The following is a 5,570-nucleotide window of genomic DNA, read 5'->3' on the forward strand; positions in this document are numbered from 1 at the left end:
GAAGGAGGGGAGGGAGGGGAGAGGAATAAATGGGTAGTAGTTCGGTAAAATAAAATAAAATAAATGAACTAGAGTCTGCTGGTGTTTCTCCAGGCCATGGATGTGCAGGATCCCGATCGTTAGAAGTTTGCGGATGGGTTGCCTGGAGATTTGGTTACAATCAGGTTCATTTTTTTTTTTTTCCTCCTGAAACAAGTGAAGGCGATGGTTACTGCTGTCAATCTTGGCAATCAATGTGAGCGGCCATGTCGTAAGTATTCAAAGCATTTCCCGTCGTGCAACATCAGAAAGTGAGTGGCCAGGGCATTGATCTGAGGAAGGCAAAAGGAGGCAGGGCTCCCCCGCCCAGACAGCACAGGCAAGATGAGACAACACAGGGAGAGAGAGGAGGGAGAGGGGAAGGGAGGGAGAGACAGAGAGAGAGAGAGAGGCTGGGAGCGAGCGGGGAGAGCAACAACTGCGGAGAAAGTGAGCACAAAACAGAAAGTGAAATCGGCGCGGGCTGCCAGCAGCATCCCCGCGCAGCTATCACCACTCACAGGGCCATTAGACACATGAAACCCTACACCGCTCTGCTCCCGCTAATGACCACTGATTGCCCGGAGTGGTGAGGAAAGGTACTAGAAAGTTATCGGGGAGGGGGTGCGAGGGCGGGGCGGGGGCCGGAAAAGGAGGAGGGGGAGCGGGGGGGTCCCGGGGGAGCCGGTTCGCGGGGCGGGGGATGGGGGGGGCTGTGTCACACAGGGCCGGCCCGCCCTCCGCCCGCTGCGCTGCCTGGGGACACACACGCCAGGAGAGTCCCGCCGGCTCACGGGATAGCCCAGAAAAATAAAATTACAAGGGGGGAAAAAAAGCTGGAGAAAGACGATGTGCAGGAGGAGGGAAGAGCTGGCGGTGTGGGGAGGGAGCGGGGACGACGAGAGGGAAGCACTCTGCAAGCGCTTAGTGACAGCTGATAAATGGGTCTCTGAAGAGCTCGATCCCACAGCACGGCCGGGAGGAGAAAAACAAAAATAAAAAAATTAAAAATAAAATAAAAAAAGGAGGGGAGAGATAAAATGGAAAGTATAAATTATACCAGAGATGAGAATCCAGCTACAGGAACCCGGGGGAGAGGAAGGGGAGAGAAGGCACTCAGAGTCCACAAACTATTTAGTGACTGATTCAGCGGAAAGGTGGAAAGTGAGTGCGGTGAAAAGGGAAAGACAGGTATGGCCAGAGAGGAAAAACTGATTTAGGACGTACTCGAGATGAAGTTGGGATTCTCGTGGCGACGACGAGAAATTTTAGCAGCGGCAATATATAAATATCCCTCTCTCTGCCTACCAAAAGGCAACAGATAAGGACTGGAATATCAGCTTGAATACCAATTTAGGAACTCACGCTCTCTTGGAAGTGCTAATTGGGGATGGGGAGTGGGGGGAAGGGGGGAGATCTGGGAGAAAGAAGGGAAAACTATAAGGAGCTGAGGAGAAAGCCAGTGGCAGAGTACTGCAAACCCTAGAAAGTCTCCCTACTGTATTTTTGCATTCCAAAGGTAAACATAAAAGAGTCTTTCAAACTGTCAGGGGCCCGGAGATCAGGTGGGCAAACAGCGCTGCAGAGAGAACGTCTCCCTCTTTTGATATTATTCACACCTAGGCTAAACTGTTGTTAAGATGGGAGTGCGGAAAGCAACCTCAAGCCCACAAAATGAGAGAGAGAGAGAGAAGTTGTTGATTCATCTCTGTATTTTTGGCACTTTCTCCCCATTTTCCAGAAGGCGCCTGGAACAGTTAGTAACAGACAAACTTTTTAATTTTAAAATAGATTCATAACTTATAGAGGCCAAAAAGACGAGGAGAGAGTCTGATTTTGCTTTCCTTCTCTGTGAAGCAGAAATTTGCAGACTAGGTTAGACCCCGAAGCACACTCAGCCCCACTGCAAATGAACCTGGCTTCAGCAAGACGTGATGAAAATTGAGCATTAACGCGATGGCACGGGACAGATATGACCTGGCTCTGTTTCATTTTGTTAACAAGCTGTAAAACTCGACACACTATTCGAGTCATGCACGTTGCATCCATCCTCTGCCTTTGCTATCCGAGGTGCTATCACCCCTCTCGAGCCGAGTTCAGGGCATAGGAGTTGTAAGTCAGAATCTCTTGGAATAGTGGACCTGTTTTATATAATATTTTTGTCAATTCCACTACAATAGAAGGAATGACCAAGTCCTATTCAGCAAGGAGCAAGCACCTTGAAATATAACTTTATAATTACCTAATAAAGCTTTATCATCAAATTAGCTGGATGAGGGTATAGTAGCTAATTTTCATGCATTCTTTCAATTTTAATAAAAGATACTAAAAAAGTGAAATTCAGAGATGAGGGGAAATTGTATGATTGTAAATACTGAGCTTGTATTCACCTGCATCTGGCCAATTCAAAGTATTCACCTTGCTGCAGTTACCCGGTGTATGGAATTAAATAGCTGCCTTTTGAGATACTGCTCTGTCCTTTTTAATCTTTAATTATAAGAATTCCCGTGATTGACCACTAACGCTTTCCTTGTAACATTTGAACCTGCTGCAATAAAGGAAATACCTTGACTTTTTGCACTACTAGTGTAGCTTTGGCGGGCAAGAAGATTTAAAAAGAAAAAACAATTAAAATGAGCTATGTAAGAAAAGAGATGTAAATCAGAATACAAGGACGAATAGTCTGCCTCAGTCTGCAGCTCTAGTGATTTGTTGCTGGAAGTTTTTTTCTTCGAAGAAACAGAAAAGAAAAAAAAAACCCAAGCACTCCTCAAATGTAGCGCCTTATTAAATACGAAGTGGGAATGGGACAAGAGATAATTAAGGCATCAGATAAATCTAACCGCCCACCTAGCTCCGAATCGGGGGAGCATCCCGCTGCACTCCCGAAATTCCAGTGCAGAGAATGACACTGGGTTGGGGCAGGACGCAGCAAGGATGCGGCCACGCTCCCATGCGGAGTGCAAGGAATGCTCTCCAGCTTGTTGCTTCCCCTGTGTGATCAATTAAGTTTCAGATGTAACTCACAGTGCCGGAGAGCGGCAACTTTTCCGCGGCAGGAGAAGTGGATTCCTTGGGAATTGTATGCAAATGTGTGCGTGTGTGTGTGTGCGTGTGTGTGCGCGCTGCACGGGGATAATTGTGATTCCCTCTTTGTTTGCATAAGTGAACACTCGCCGTGCGGATCCGTATACACGTGCCGAGAAACAAGAAAACGCTTTCCCTTGGAGTGTTACCCCACGTTTAGAAACCGCGTTTGGAATTACTGTCCTTGCTTTGGCTTCATGAAGGCTAAAGGCAGGCAGATGTTGAGCAGGGATGCTGACCTGCTGGGGGTCCCTGCGCAGGGAAGGGACCGCAGGCGCTCACATCACGTCGAGGCACTTACCTGTGCACAGCTGTCATGGCATTTTGCGCCCTGTGTATCACTAAATGCGTTAAAGTAAAGCAATATTCAACAAGAGAGGCAAGCTGTCTGTGTGCTAAGTTGTACGTACCGCATCTTTAACCTGAGCAGCAAACCTGCAACTCCTGGAGAGTTGGTGGAATAGTCTCAGAAGTTTTGGATTCAAAGGGCAAGGAATTTCACTTGAAAAGTCATTCACCCACTTCTAAACTGCCCTCTCACCCCAGTTAATGCCGGACAATTAAGAGGCATGTTTATAAATTCCCTCTGCGGACACTGTCCGACAATGAAGGCTTGTTACAGGCTTGCTGAAGATGTTCAGAGAAACTTTTGCGAAATAATCAACAGCATCTGAGAGAAAGCTAAAGGGAAAGAAGTTAAAGCCTGATAATCCGATTGGGAAAAAGTTTTGTTAGACTAGCTAGAAGTAAATTACTGCACGTTTCTTCAAAAGCAAACCCATCAGCTGATATGAATTCCCCTAGAACAAGAACCTCTAGCGAACTCCTCCAAATTCAGGGGACGTCTGCATTTTGTAACACCTAAAGCTCAAGATCTGCCTGAAAACAAAAACTCTGAATTCCTTACAGAGTCATCTGCCAACAAAATGTATTGTCTTGGCAGAAAGAGGGTCAAGGAGATTTTAATTTCATTTTAAACTGTGCATCATCTTGATAGCGAAGGAAAAAGCCGCAGCAACAATATCCCCGCTCCACGCCCCCGCCGTTCAAAAAAAAAAAAAAAGGGGGGGGAAGAGAGAACTGGAAAAACCACATAAACTTTTACAAAGAAAATAAAAGCAAGTTCGACATGAAAACCCCTTCCTGTCTCGGAAAGTTCATTTTAAAGGTCCCCTCTGTAAATCTAAAGTGCAAACACCAGGCTAAGGTAGTGAGTGGCTGGAATTTGCATGCTGATAAGAGAAGGCTGTTGTACTTACAGTGACAGAGGGCAGGCTGCGGAAGAAAAGCTGTTTGTGTTAGCCTGAGAGTCACCCAGGGCTGCAATGAGAGGAGAAGAGAGGAGTGGGAGTGCCAAGCTGGATACACCTTCACCGCATCTCATCACATCTGCCAGCCTCTCTCTCCCTCTCTCTTTCATTTCCACATTCCCTTTGTTCCTGAAAAAAAAATCTACACGTCACATCAGTCCCCAGATGCAGACTACACCAAAGAAAAAAAAATGAATAATTCAATCAAACTGTGCATAGTCTCTAAGGCAATAAATCTATTGCACTTAAAGAAACGAAGGGTAATTACCGCTATAGAATTAGAATAAGGCCAGAGCGCGCAGGGATCCCAGGGTCTGTAAACTCCACGGTCAAATAAAGTTTCATTTATTTAATCCTTTGACAACCCCAATGTAAACTAAAGGGGAGGATCAGAACTTATTCCGGTTGGGTTTGAGAATGCTTGAAGTGAATGTTATAAAAGGAGAGCGCCCGTGGTCTGTGACAAACACAATGCAAGGGAGTAGAAGTGTTTCACTGCATCACCTCCAGGGTCCTTTCCCCCCTCCCTAATGAAGAGTAGACCACACTCCCACTTCCACCGGCTCCTGCTGCTCGCTGCAAGTGCAGCGGGGATCGCTGGCAGCCAGCAGCCGCCTTACCTGCTCCCGAGCGCCAGCAAAGCCTGACAAAAACTCAGGGGAACCGGCAATTTTGTTCTACGCTCTGGCGGAGAGAAGCCTCGGGGGATTTGCACCGGCAAGGATTGCCTCGGAACGGTGCCCCTGACTCGCGGATGTGTGCCGGGCTGAGGCGGGGGACTGCCCGCCGGGGGCGGGGGGAACCCGGCGGGATCGGAGCCCGGCGGGGCGGGCGCGGCGGCGCTGCCGGAGCGCGGTGACGGACCGGCCGGGGCGGGAGGCGCGAGCCGCGCTGCTCCCGCTCCTGCCTCGCAGGCTGCTCCCTCGGCTCGGAGGTAAGATGATTCCACATTGTGTTTATCCCCCCACGGGTAGCCCCGGTACCGGGGGCGCGCTGCTGTGCTGACGAGGGAGGCGGCTCGGGGCTGTGGCTCAGCTCCTTGTGCCCGAACCGAGCCGGAGCTTAACATCGGCGTCTGCTGCTTTACACTCTCCATCGCATTCTTTGCAAACTTCTCCTGGGGGGACTGGGGGAGAAGTGAGACGGCGAGGGGGA

The 5,570-nt window shown here is 48.8% G+C and overlaps 1 long non-coding RNA gene across 5 annotated transcripts in view; it reads left to right on the top strand.

Moving 5' to 3' along the window:
• Positions 1–3,481, top strand: part of LOC107205477 — a 3,914-nt gene extending 433 nt beyond the window's left edge. Inside the window, exons 2-3 of one of the 5 annotated variants that reach the window (XR_001521971.3) lie at positions 94–617; positions 3,185–3,481. This is a non-coding gene — a long non-coding RNA (uncharacterized LOC107205477). Of the gene's footprint in view, positions 1–93; positions 618–1,878; positions 2,590–3,184 lie in introns of those variants that run through there. The other 4 variants (XR_004497891.1, XR_004497894.1, XR_004497892.1 and 1 more) reach the window with 4 other exon arrangements.
• The last annotated feature ends 2,089 nt before the right edge of the window (positions 3,482–5,570 follow it).

This window comes from Parus major, chromosome 5 (assembly GCF_001522545.3).
Source record: "Parus major isolate Abel chromosome 5, Parus_major1.1, whole genome shotgun sequence".
Taxonomy (NCBI): domain Eukaryota; kingdom Metazoa; phylum Chordata; class Aves; order Passeriformes; family Paridae; genus Parus; species Parus major.